Here is a 14,472-nt window from a genome sequence, read left to right on the forward strand (position 1 = left end):
TTCTAGTTGTTGTCAGGTCCAAGACAGAATACAGGACTGCACTGTCTCTCTCTCAGAGAGTTCTCAAATTAATATCTCAAACATTACTGCTGGGATAGCTTACAGAATGACATAGCTTCTTGTCATCTGACTCTTTCCCAGGTGAAACCCCCACTGCTGGAAGCTGGTAGTATTTAGCATCTACCTGTGAAAATACATAGACCTCAGATCTTTGGCAGATGCTGGAAGTCACAAAATGATTGCATTCCTTCATATTTCAAAACTAGTAATTAGTTCACCCAAAGGACAATACAGGCAGCTCTGCAGCACAGACCCTGTGTCTGTAGCTCAATGAAAACTCAAGACATACCACATTGTATTGCGTAGCCATAACATAATTTAATTTCAGCTATTTTTCTGATGTTAACCTCCTGCATTCCAGTTTCCACTGTTAAAAATATAAATTTAAACAGTTACAATAGTGCATGTACATACAATAGTGTGTGTACATTTCTGTTCTTTCCCAGTAAGGCACATTGTGGTTACATTTTAAGCATGAGCACTTTATAAAATACCTTTTTAACACGTCTGTACAGACCAGGTTGATATACATATGACATACAGTTCTAATACAGTTGTAACGCAAACATCGTATATAAATCATGTTGATATTCACAAATTACATAACTATTTACAACATTCCAGATAGCTGTGCTGGCAGTATCTACCTTTGTCACACTGCTTTACTAGAGATACAGCCTTTTATACATGGAGTTTCATGTGTAAGTGTTTTCAAAAGTTAAATGTAGTGAACCTATAAAGAAAACACATTAAATATTTTTAAAAACATAGTATTTGATTGTATCACTTGCATCCTTGTCCATTATTTACACAAGGAAAGAGTAACATGCTAGGGTAACCAAGGGGGTAACTACACGTTTCATGTCAAGCAGAGCAGAGGTCAGGGTACTGACTTTACTGCAGTTTTGCTTTTGAATTGAAGGAATGACTATAGGAAATGGGAACTGCTGTAAAAACACACAAGTCTTTGCCCTTTCAAGTGACTAATAAGGCTTCCAGGCCATAGAATGTATATCAAAATTGGTAACAAAGTATTCCCAGTCTTATTCTTCTTTTACTAGCATATCTTTTTTTAGCACTTTGATCATATCTATGATGCACAGAAAATGCACCATTTTGTTATATGTTTAATGCACTGACTGAAAAGCATTAGCCAAACACCTGTGGATAAGTTTGAGACATGGGCTATACTACACAGAGCCAGAAAGATACCCAGACAGTTCCAATAGTAGTAGGAGCAACGGGTCTTATAAAAAAGAATTTGCAATCGTATTTGGATATGTTACCAATACATGTAACACTATACGAACTGCAGAAGGAGTCATTACTGAGCACATTGACGGTGCTGTGAAGAGCACTACTGGCTGACATCAAAAATTGAAACAATAGTAATTTCATGAACTTTAGCCATACTTTGACTTAGGAATGGTATCCATTCCTGTCATGGTATTAGAAACCCAAAAGACTTGGAGAAATTAAAAAGCCAGTGCCAGAGAAATGCACAGAATATTCCAGTTCACATTTCTTTTTTTTATTTAAAGGATAAGAATACAATTTCTACACTTCTTTATTAATATATAATTAGTTTTCCATGTGTATAACAATACTGTAAAATACAAGTTCTCAATAATACATATACTAAACCATTTTTATACATAAGTAACTACATAGCTCTTCACACCTAAACTACCTATATACACTATGCACAGTGTTCATATCAACAAAAAACATTCATCTAAAATTTAATTACAGTACATTCAATGTTCATAACAAAGGATAACGTAAAAATTACGTTAACAAGGGATATGATACTACTTCACTTGCAATTTTCTCGAATAACTCTGAGATCTTTGGACAGAATTTAAAATGTATTTAGCCAGAATTTAATAGTACTTTTATTGTTTCAATTTCTTATCCTGTACCAGTTTTACTAACTGAGTGATTTAAGAAATAAGGATGGTATGCATTATATTTATTTTGTTGTAATTGTTTTCTATCAGTTGTTAACAGTCACCACCTTCATGTCCCATTTCACAGTAAAATGCACACTATGGTTTCAGAAGCAATAGGTGCACCAAGCAGACAGTTGGTGCTCAGTATATATGCAGAGTTACACACCATGAGTGAGAGGATTAAACCATTGTGTAGTCAGACAGACTGCATATTAATGCTGCATAGAGAAACTGCATCACTCTGGTTACAGGTCACATTTCACATTTACACTAGCAGAAAGACGTTACCTGCATTGCTATAGAAGCACATTTGTGATCTCCAGTCACCACTTCAAACATGTAGAGATAAATGGTATACACATTAATTCATACTAGCCATATGAAGTTATTGCTTCTTCTGGTGTCCTACTTATAGACATTTACACACACACATACACACACACACACACACACACACACACACACACACACACACACACACACACACACACACATACAGTTGCTATATCGGCACAGCAGCATCGTAACTACCCCTGTATACACCAGTGGACTATAATGCCATCAGCCCTGTTTAGTAATGGGCTGTAACACAGCAGGACCCTATGCTTCAGTGATACCAGACACAGAATAGAAATCTGACACTAAGACATGACTGAAGTCTTGTAGGCAGGAATGCATGTTAAATACTTGCATTTCAGTATGTTTCTGAACAATGGCATCCTTCTGAGCATCACTGTGGTTAACATCAGTAGTTCACACCATGGCAGGCAAGACATGCATGGAACAATGTACAGCTCTATCATATTACACTGTGTGAGTTTGCAAGTACATTTTCAACATAAGATTACTAGTGCTGGCCTAATGTGGAACTTCAGTACAACACTATACCCCCCAAGTGCCTCGTGCATTACTTCTACAGAAGATACAAACTGAAAGCTTAATGTGCCTCCCCATCCGCATATATGTACGTACGTCTGTCTGCATGGGTTCCCTTCAAGCGCTCAAACTCAAGAGTTCGAGTACTTGAAACAGCAGCGGCAGAGTTTGAAAATGAACTTTTTGAACATTGTTGGTGTTTAGGTACATGAGACTGTGTTAGAGTGGGACGAGCACTTGAAATATCAGCAGCAGAGTTTGAAAATAAACTTTCTGAACACTGCTGAGGTTTAGGTGCAGGAGATCATGGCACACTGGGAATCAAAAAGTTATTATTATTTCTATGTTGGTTGATCAGATTGGTGAAAGAGAGCAGAGCGGTGATTGTGCTATGGTGTTGTCAGAAGCCATGCTGTGTGGGAGAGAGGAGATGGTGTGAGTTTATGAACTGTGTTACCTGAGAATGTACACATTTCTCTAGTATTTTAGATAAGGGGGATAGAATGGCAATGGGGTGGTAATTTGAGTATTCGTAAGAGATCCGCCTTTATGTAGTGGAATAATGTATGATACCTTCCATAGCTGTGGGACATATGTTTCTTGTATGGAGAGACTGAGAAGAATAGAAATAGGGTAGGATAAGGATTCAGCAGCTATTTTTAGGAAGTTGGCTCGTAGATTGTCAGTGGCAATGGTAGTAGGTTTCAGTTTTAGGAGGGGTTTTTTAATTGTTGAGGTGGGAACTGGTGAGAGCGTAAAGGATGGGATGTTGTCAGGGCATTTGATTGGGTTATATAAGGCTGTTTTTGGATAGTTGGGAGGATAGTGTTAAGATGGATTCTGTGAAGTGGTGATTGAATTGGGAGGCAATGTCCTTGTTGTCATTCGTGGAGTTAGGAGTGGGAGTGGTAGTGGAATTGGTATATATAATTACCAGGGGGTGTGAGGGTAGAGAGGGGCTTTTCCCTGCAAAATTTTTTTTTTTTTTATTTTAATTCAAATCTTTGTGATTCAAAGAGATCTTTATTCAATTTTTTTAGATTTGAACTGTTTTTGTCTAGGTATTAGTGTTCAAGTGTTTTTATAGTTCAAACATTTGATATAGACTTGCCTACACACACACACACACACACACACACACACACACGTTAAAGAATAACTTCTTAGTACACTAGTATTATATATAAGACTTTGGTCATGAAATACAATTTTCTTCCAGTTAACTTGTATGCTTTTATTTTGCTTGTATGGATTATAAAATAAATATTTGAGTTCTCAGTTATTTTTTTCTCTTGTTGCCTACCTTCCCCATATTGTGGCAGTAAGAATCAATTACAAGTTGAGATAATTTTACCCCATACTACAGACCTCAGTACATTTGCGGTGGTGCAGCGGTAGCATTGTTGCCTTACAGCAAGAGATTCTCCCGTTCGATTCTTGGCTGGAGAGTGGGGAGTGCCTTCTGTGTGGAGTCTGCATGTCCTCCCCGCAGTTGGGTGGGCATTCGAAAGACATGCATAAATGGGCGTGCCTTCGTTGAAGGTTGAACGTCGAGCTGACACCTCGGCGTTTGTGAAAATCTACTGCCAGTCATTAGTAGACCGGAGTTCCGCTGTGGCGACCCCTAACCGGGAAAAGCTGAAAGACAACAACAACAACTACAGACCTCATATTATGGTGCCAAGCTTTTTTTCTTAAAAACGAGCAAAAATAACATAACAGTTTTTCACCTTTGCTTGTATCCTGCCTCTCAAGTGTATGTCAGATCACCATACTAGTGTTATTATGAATCCTCTATTTACTCCTGACACTGAATACTTCAAGCAGAAGTTATTAGGGTATCCTCATTTCATATTGCTTTAGTTTCTACTTGCATGCCTCAATATTTTATAATGTTGCCTCCCTGAAAGCACAACACTGTAGTCACTAGGTGTAGCCATTTCACTAAGCAGTGCTGCCTATGGCCACTTTTTCTCCAGTTATAGTGCCCATTTTTCTTTTTTTTTGCTTCTACATTCTTAGATGTTGGTAGTGGTGGTCCCATGCAGACGCATAGCAAGGGTGGTGTAAAGGGGCAGCTGCCATGGGCACAAGGTGTCAGGGGGCTCTACCAGCAGTACAGTTACTGAATGCTGATACTATATTGTGCTACAGTGCAGAACATGCATTCTGAAATGATGCCAGTACTGCATCTGTGGTGAGGGGCAGATTGCTTAGCATTCCATGTGGCTGTAGCAAGCCCCTTCTCCTTGTTACATCAATGTACAATTGAATGTGGTGCCAGGTAAGAGAACCACACAGGCCACCAGAACACCTAGCTATGGTACTGGTCTCGTGAAAATATGCTGTATTTCTTAGTGCTGATGGTAAGCCTGTGATTAATAAATCAAGCATTTGTTTTGTTCAGCCCTTCTGGAGAATTTTGGTATCAGAACGGGATTTGAAAACCACCACAGTTTCCAGTCATCAGCAAATGTGGTTAGCCATAGTCCCTTGATATCAGGTTTTATACCAAAGAGAAGGGAGCATAGCAAAAAGCATGGGAGACACAAATGGTGACATTTTTCTGTCCAAAGCAAATATCACCACCCTTAATGGTATGAGTTATGTCAGACAGCAAATTACCACTCTAGCAAACTATAAGTGGGTTAATGTTGGGAAGCTTTGTCAATAATCCTTGCATGGGGAGATAGGATGATAAGTTTGCACTGTGTGCCTTTTATCCATGACCTCAGTAACCCTTTCAAAGCATTCAACTAGGTTGAATAGGCATGATGTACCTTTTACAAAGCTAAACTGGTGTGTATCCAAAGAAACAAGGTCACCTGAATCGTTAGACCAATTATATGCTCCTAGTATTACAAAAAATAACAGTGAGACTAATATCCATGCTATTAGGGTCAGAAGAGGGACCACTTTCATGAAAAGACACCAAAATTACCATTTTCTACACCATGGGGACATAATTGATGGAGTGACTTAAGCCGATGAGTTGATAGAGGGATTTTACTAGGTGGGACTTTACACTTCTCAGCAGACATCCAGAGATGTTGTCAGGGCTCTTGAAAGTAGTGTTTTTAATTTTGGAAAGTAACAAAAGGACTTGGTCAAAATTGATCTCAGGTGTCTGGGTATGAAGAGAAATGAAGTGAGATAAGGGTGGGTGAAGTAAAGTTGGATTGCAGTTTGTAAGAATATTATATACGCTCTGCTCCTAAAGTCAGGGAAGAAGTTACCATTTAATTAAGTTCCTCTCCTTATTTCTTCAAAACTTTTGGGTTTCTAATACCATGACGGGAATGGACCCCACTCCTAAGTCAAAGTATGATTAAAGTTCATGAACTTAGTATTGTTTCAATATTTGATGTCAGCCAAAAGTGCTCTTCACAGCACCTGCAGTGTTCCCAGTAATGACTCCTTCTGCAACTTGCATGGAGTTACATGTATCGGTAACACATCTAAGTATAACTAAATTATCTTTTATAAGACCCACTGTTTCTACTTCAACTGGAACTGTCTGGGTATTCATGTTCCACATTGCTCTTGTTTTTGCCTGCAAATCCTGGTATTTTATGACTCTGCATCTCTCTGTACTTAACACACTGTAGTCACTGCGTGTAGCGATTTCAATGATCAGTGCTACTTCTGTCTTCATTTCATGGACTACCACATCTGGTTTTCTTGCATCTATGTTTTGAACTGTTGGTACTAGATGATCCCATGTAATACAAACATCATCATTTTCTATGATGCCTTGCACCTCATGTTTCCAGTGCTTTTTAGCTACTTCAGTATTATAATGTTTGCACAATCCCCAGTGCAACACTCTTGTCACATTATTATGTCTTTCAGTATGCAGTCCTTCTGCCTTCTGGTTTAAGTTCTCCATTACTAATCATCTTTTTCTGCTTTTCCTCTGTTTTCTTATTTTTTGTATTGTAAAATTTTCCATGTCTGGATGCCTTTACCTATATTTCTCTTCAAATATGTTTGGTGCTGATTTGTTAATATTGATTACTTTTGCTTTCTCTTTTGCATAAATATTGCACAATATTAAATCTGTTTTTCTTTTCCATGTCCATATTTCTTTTTCAGATGTCTCCTGATCCTCCTGTTTCTCCTTACTTTGGGGGCTTGTTGTTCCATCATGCCGAGATGTAACTTGTGTTCGACTTTCTACACTAAATTCTTCACATCGCCAGTATTGCATACCTTCATCTTCTATTTTTTTAACTTCTACTTTAATCTTCTGTTCTACACCCCCTCTTTGTGATCTTATTTTTTTATTGTGAAATTTTCCACATCTGGATGACTTTGCCTATATTTTTCTTTAAATATCTTTGTGGTTGCCTTTTTTTGTGTTGATTCATTTAGATATTTCCTTTGCATAAATATTGCACCATATCAGATCTTTCTTTTTCTCCCATGTCCATATTTCTTTTTTATACTTTTTAAAGGTCTATAGATTTTGCTCCTATATACTTGTGCTTCCTCTTTGCCTTTTTTTTCCCAAACGGACCAAGGTTTCTTGATCTATATAATGTTTTTCATTAATCTGTTGTATTAAAAAACACAATGTTTTATTTGAAACTTCTGACAGTTTTTCTTGTGGAAGTATTTTCTTTCCTCCTATTTCTTTCTTAATCTTTTTGTTTATTTTCTGTCGGGAAATTCTGTGTTTTTCGCATAATAGTAACAACACATAATTTCTTTGTTATCCTCAACAGTCCGTTCTATCATCTTTATGATTCTTTTTTTTTTGGCCTATCAAGTTTTTGTGGATTTTGCGACTGCTGCTTTCTTCTACAATAGAGGGGCCATCTTCCCTCTGGGCTTGGCCTAGCCCCATTGTAGGAATGTTTCCATGTCCTGAGGATTCTATACGGTCATTTTTTCCAGTCCTGGCACCAGTGTGCCTACCAGGAATGGGCATTTTTTTTTTATCCTGAGTGCCCCCAGCTATCTTTTTTATTTTTTAACCAACTTCTGTCCCTAATATATGCTACATAAAACACAGTCTATACATCAGTGTCATCTTGGTGAGATTTTGTAAAAAAACAGGGTCCACCTCATGAAGGTACTCACCAAGACTTGAGGATGAATTCAATTTCAGCAATACTTTCTTTTTTTTTTTTTTTTTGCTGATTTTATCATCTCTCCAATCAGACCCCAAGATCCAAGCTATGTGAAAATCTTGGTAGTTGAGATGTTATGTCTCTGTAGCATATACTAATACAAGAAGTCTGGTGGCTCAACGGCATTTCATGGACCACCACTGACCGGACTTTTTTTCTATGGGTATATGCTCGATTTATGATAGGCACGCTGGTTGGGCTGTCCAATCAGCATGCACGTTTTTGAATGTATGCTGCAGTGGTGCAGCGGTAGTGTTGTTGCCTCACAGCAAGAGATTCTCCCATTCGATTCTCGGTTGGAGTGCGAGGAGTGCCTTCTGTGTGGAGTCTGCATGTCCTCCCCGTGGTTGGCTGGCGTTCGAAAGACATGCATAAATGGGCGTGCCTTAGTTGAAGGTTGAATATCGAGCTGGCACCTCGGCGTTCGTGGAAATCTACTGCCAATCATTAGCAGACCGGAGTTCCGCTGTGGTGACCCCTAACCGGGAAAAGCCGAAAGACAAACAATGAGCTATCATTGTATAGTTAACATCACAGAGGCGGATACCACCCTCAGACTTAGGTATGTATAATCTTGTCACATACTGTTTTTACGTATCATTTGATAAGCATGAAGCATTTTTCTTCTTTTCATGCCCAACTGATCCATCACTTTTTTTCTGTCAGTCAATCATGCAAAACTACAAGAAAGAACAAAAAGATCAAGCTAAGTTACAGCTTACACTTTACTTATGTCCATTTTTTCTGTCTAGTAGATATGATCTTCATTATTTAGATTTCCTATGGTAAGTATTGCCCCTTCTGCAATTTGTATGGAGTTACATGCATCAGTAACATATCTAAATACGATTGTAGATTCTTTTTTATAAGACCCGTTGCTCCTACTACTATTGGAACTGCCTGGGCATCTTTCGTCCACATTGCTCTCATTTCTGCCTGCAACTCCTGATATTTAATGACTTTGTATCTCTCTGTACACAAAACACTGTAGTCACTGCATGTAACAATTTCAATGATAATGCTACTTTTGTCTTCTTTTCATGGACCACTATATCTGGTTTTCTCGGATATATCTTTTGAACTGTTAGTAATGTGTTATCCCATGTGATATAGACTTCATCATTTTCTAAACTGCTTTGTGGCTCATGTTTCCAGTGTTTTATAGCTACTTCAGTATTATAATGTTTGCACAATCCCCAGTGCAACAGTCTTACCACATTATTATGCCTTTCAGTATACAGTCCTTCTGCCTTTAGCACATCACAACCAGCTATAAGGTGTGCAACTGTTTCCAATTCTGTTTTACAAAACCTACATTTGTCTGTTTCTCCCACATGTTCAAGGGACTTTGTAAACCGACGTGTAAGTAGCTCACTATCCTGGGCTGCCAATATTAACCTTTCATCTTTTGGTTTGAATTCACTTCTCCTTAACAATTCCTGCGTTAGATCCTGATCAACATGAGGTTGTCCCAAGAGTTTTCTATACTTGCAACTATATTTATGCATTTTCCACATTTCTTGCCTTCTCATTCTTCACTTTATATTTTTTCTTTTTCTTTTTTGGCACATTCAGTTGCTGCGTGATTTTTATTTACTTCTGGTTTGATTTCCATTCCCACTTGATGCCGATCTGCTTCTGGTAGACTATGAAGGGAAGTCATTTTACTTTTATTATTCTCATGTTTCAGAACTTCCACTATGTTTGGGTCTTGCTGCTCAGCAGATATGTATGCAATCCCACGAATGCAGATCAATACATGTAATCAATTTCAAGGAGGCCCATACCTCCTTCAGAAACTTGCTATGCGCTGATTTTGATAAATCATTTGATGAGCATCAGGCATCCTTCTTGTTTTTCTATCTAATTTATCCAACACCTTTTGGGACCAATCAGTTACTACGAAACTGTAAATTAGGACAGGAAAAGCAAATTGGTTTATACCTTGAACTTTGTCCCTAGATGTCAATGTTGTTTTCAGGATTAATTTAAGTCTTCTAAAATATTCCTTACTGAGTTTTATTCACATTTGTTTATGTTTTATTGTTGATCTTTCTTCAATTCCCAAATATCTATACAGTCCCTCTTGCTCAAGTTCTTTTACATCACATTCTTGTCCCAAACTGATGTTTTCCTGGTGCTGCAATTTTCCTGTTTAAAGGTTGATTTTGCACATTTATCAAGATCAAATGACATTCTTATATCATCTGAAAAAGTTTTAACAACCTGCAGTTGTGCTTTCAGTTCCTCATCTGATGAGCTATACAGTTTTAAATCATCAACAAAGAGTAGATGAGAAGTCTTTATACTTTGTTGTTTTCTTTGAGCCAAATTATAGTCATGACCTAATCTGTTAAGCAGACAGCTTAATGGGTTAAGGGCAAGGCAAAAGAGGAACGGTGACAGTCACCATGGAATATTCCCCTTTGGATTTTTATCCCTGAAATATCTTTTATCAAGGCTTAACAGCAAAGTGGTGTGCCACTGTTTCATGGTCACTGTGATGCAGTTTATCAGTGTAGGGTGCATCTTATACATTTCTAGGCACTCTTTTATCCATGAATGTGGGATACTGTCAAACACTTTTTTGTAGTCTATCCATACCTCACTTAGATTCTTCCCCTTTTTACAGTTCTCCACTGTGAATTCATTTAACAACAAATGATCCTTTGTTCCATATGACTTTCTTTTATTGCCCTTTTGTTCTATTGCCATAATTGACTTTACTTCTAAATGAGTATAAACTCTGTTGGCATCAATTCCAGCGTATAGTTTATACGTTGTCAAAAGGCAAGTTACTAGTCTATAGTTTTAAGGGTCGCGTACACTTATTGCATTCAGCACATTTATATGGTTTGTCCCCTGTGTGTAATGGCCTGATGATGCATCATACTGCTGCGATACGAAAAACACTTACTGCAATCATTGCATTTATATGGTTTGTCCCCTGTGTGTAATGGCCTGATGATGCATCATACTGCTGCGATACGAAAAACACTTACTGCAATCATTGCATTTATATGGTTTGTCCCCTGTGTGTAATGGCCTGATGATGCATCATACTGCTGCGATACGAAAAACACTTACTGCAATCATTGCATTTATATGGTTTCGTCCCTGTATGAATGGCCTGATGGTGCATCATACTGCTGCGATACGAAAAACACTTACTGCAATCATTGCATTTATATGGTTTGTCCCCTGTGTGTAATGGCCTGATGATGCATCATACTGCTGCGATACGAAAAACACTTACTGCAATCATTGCATTTATATGGTTTCGTCCCTGTATGAATGGCCTGATGATGCATCATACTGCTGCGATACGAAAAACACTTACTGCAATCATTGCATTTATATGGTTTCGTCCCTGTATGAATGGCCTGATGATGCATCATACTGCTGCGATACGAAAAACACTTACTGCAATCATTGCATTTATATGGTTTCGTCCCTGTATGAATGGCCTGATGGTGCATCATACTGCTGCGATACGAAAAACACTTACTGCAATCATTGCATTTATATGGTTTCGTCCCTGTATGAATGGCCTGATGATGCATCATACTGCTGCGATACGAAAAACACTTACTGCAATCATTGCATTTATATGGTTTGTCCCCTGTGTGTAATGGCCTGATGATGCATCATACTGCTGCGATACGAAAAACACTTACTGCAATCATTGCATTTATATGGTTTGTCCCCTGTGTGTAATGGCCTGATGATGCATCATACTGCTGCGATACAAAAAACACTTACTGCAATCATTGCATTTATATGGTTTCGTCCCTGTATGAATGGCCTGATGATGCATCATACTGCTGCGATACGAAAAACACTTACTGCAATCATTGCATTTATATGGTTTGTCCCCTGTGTGTAATGGCCTGATGATGCATCATACTGCTGCGATACGAAAAACACTTACTGCAATCATTGCATTTGTATGGTTTGTCCCCTGTGTGTAATGGCCTGATGATGCATCATACTGCTGCGATACGAAAAACACTTACTGCAATCATTGCATTTATATGGTTTGTCCCCTGTGTGTAATGGCCTGATGATGCATCATACTGCTGCGATCTGAAAACACTTACTGCAATCATTGCATTTATATGGTTTGTCCCCTGTGTGTAATGGCCTGATGATGCATCATACTGCTGCGATCGAAAACACTTACTGCAATCATTGCATTTATATGGTTTCGTCCCTGTATGAATGGCCTGATGGTGCATCATACTGCTGCGATACGAAAAACACTTACTGCAATCATTGCATTTATATGGTTTGTCCCCTGTGTGTAATGGCCTGATGATGCATCATACTGCTGCGATACGAAAAACACTTACTGCAATCATTGCATTTATATGGTTTCGTCCCTGTATGAATGGCCTGATGGTGCATCATACTGCTGCGATACGAAAAACACTTACTGCAATCATTGCATTTATATGGTTTGTCCCCTGTGTGTAATGGCCTGATGATGCATCATACTGCTGCGATACGAAAAACACTTACTGCAATCATTGCATTTATATGGTTTCGTCCCTGTATGAATGGCCTGATGGTGCATCAAGCTACTACTCCGTGAGAAACTCTTACTGCATTTGGTGCATTTATATGGCTTCTCCTCTCTGTGAGTCTTTTGGTGATAAAGGAGACCACTTTTTTGTCTATAATACTTATTGCATTCAGCACATTTATATGGTTTGTCACCTGTGTGAACACGTTGATGAGTTCTAAGGTTACTTTTACGTGCGAAACACTTACTGCATTCGGCACACTTATATGGTCTCTCCCCTCTGTGTATGTCCCTATGACGTTTTAGACTGCTGCGATAAGAAAAACACTTATTGCATTCAGAACATTTATATGGTTTCTCTCCTGCATGAAGGGTCTGATGGCGCATTAGGCTACCACTATATGAAAAACACTTACTGCATTCATCACATGCAAATGGCTTTGCCCCTGTGTGAATATTCTGATGCTCTATTAGATGAGTGTTACGTGAAAAAGACTTACTGCATTCAGAACATTTATATGGTTTTGTCCCACTGTGAATGGTCTGATGTTGTAATAGACTACTGCTATATGAAAAACACTTGTTGCATTCAGGGCATTTGTAAGGCTTTTCCTCTGTGTGAATCTTTTGATGGTTTAATAAACCAGCCTTTTGTATAAAACTCTTACTACACTCTGCACATTTATATGGTTTTTCCCCTGTGTGAATTGCCAGGTGGCGACTCAAACTACACCTATTTGAAAAACACTTACTACACTCAGCACATTTATATGGCTTCACCCCAGTGTGAACGGCCTGATGCCGTCTCAGTGTATTGCTACGTGAAAAAGACTTACTGCATTCAGAACATGTATATAGTTTCAACCTTGGGTGAGGTCTATTATGTATTACTGAACTCTGCTGCACAGTAATATTTGTGACACATTCAGGGCTCTTACTGCAGTTATGGACCGAGTTGTTCTGTGGTATAGGAGTGGGATGGAGCTTGTCAGAGGCCTTCACAAGCTGATCACACTGCTGCAGATTCTCTGATGGACGATCTGAGGAGAGCATTTCATTATCCCTTTCAGACCTCTTCTTGCATTTATGTCTTGTATGATGCTGTAGCACAGGTGGGGGATTAAGCTTGTTGGAGCTCTTCGTGGGCTGAGCACACTGTTGCATTTTCTTTGTTGGGTGATGTAACTCGAGTCTCTTCACTGATGGCTGCTGTCTGCAAGGTTTACTGTAGTCTGTGCTTCTGATACCTAAAAGGAAATTTAGTATTTTATTACAACGATGCAACAAATATGTCATATACTTTATCCAGAATAACATACGTGCATAGTTTAGCCATTTAATATTAAGGATTTATTTTCTGGTTGTAAAGTTACTTTATTGTGGTGTTCATAGATATGTAAGTACTAGGCTAGCTGCCCTTGTGGGTCATTTTAAGCCTAGCCAGTTTTCCTTTTGGTGTTCAAATTAGCCTATCTCACTTGATATTAGATTAGCCTTACCCATCCCAATGTCACTAATTACAAATTAGCTCTAAAGAGAATAACCAGAATTATACCATTGATAATTTGAGGGAAACCATGCACAGGACAAAGCATTTAGGAGCTGCCTCTGTCCATTAGTAGTACAGGGGGCAGTCCTGGGGTACATTTCTGTTCATCAAGAACACTACTAAGAGGTGCAAACGCAATGCAAAATTACCACAATAATCAAATGACAATCATTTACACAAAACAAATCATAACCAAGGACATACCTTTTAAGCTTTATTCACCGGTTTGTGTGACAAGTCTTAAGCACACATGTACACATTACCATGACTTTGTGTAACACTGTTAATAAAAGAAAGAAAGAAATCTACGATTAAGGGATATAGATGGGTGAACAGGAGGAAAACAGCATTGTCTGCAGGTGATGTCGTCTTATA

At 38.4% G+C, this 14,472-nt stretch overlaps 1 pseudogene; it reads right to left on the reverse strand.

The window, feature by feature from the left end:
- Positions 1-10,750: 10,750 nt before the first annotated feature.
- Positions 10,751-14,472, reverse strand: part of LOC122813948 — a 120,610-nt pseudogene continuing 116,888 nt past the window's right edge.

Source organism: Protopterus annectens, chromosome 10.part0, assembly GCF_019279795.1.
Source record: "Protopterus annectens isolate FY-2018-M chromosome 10.part0, PAN1.0, whole genome shotgun sequence".
Lineage (NCBI taxonomy): Eukaryota > Metazoa > Chordata > Ceratodontiformes > Protopteridae > Protopterus > Protopterus annectens.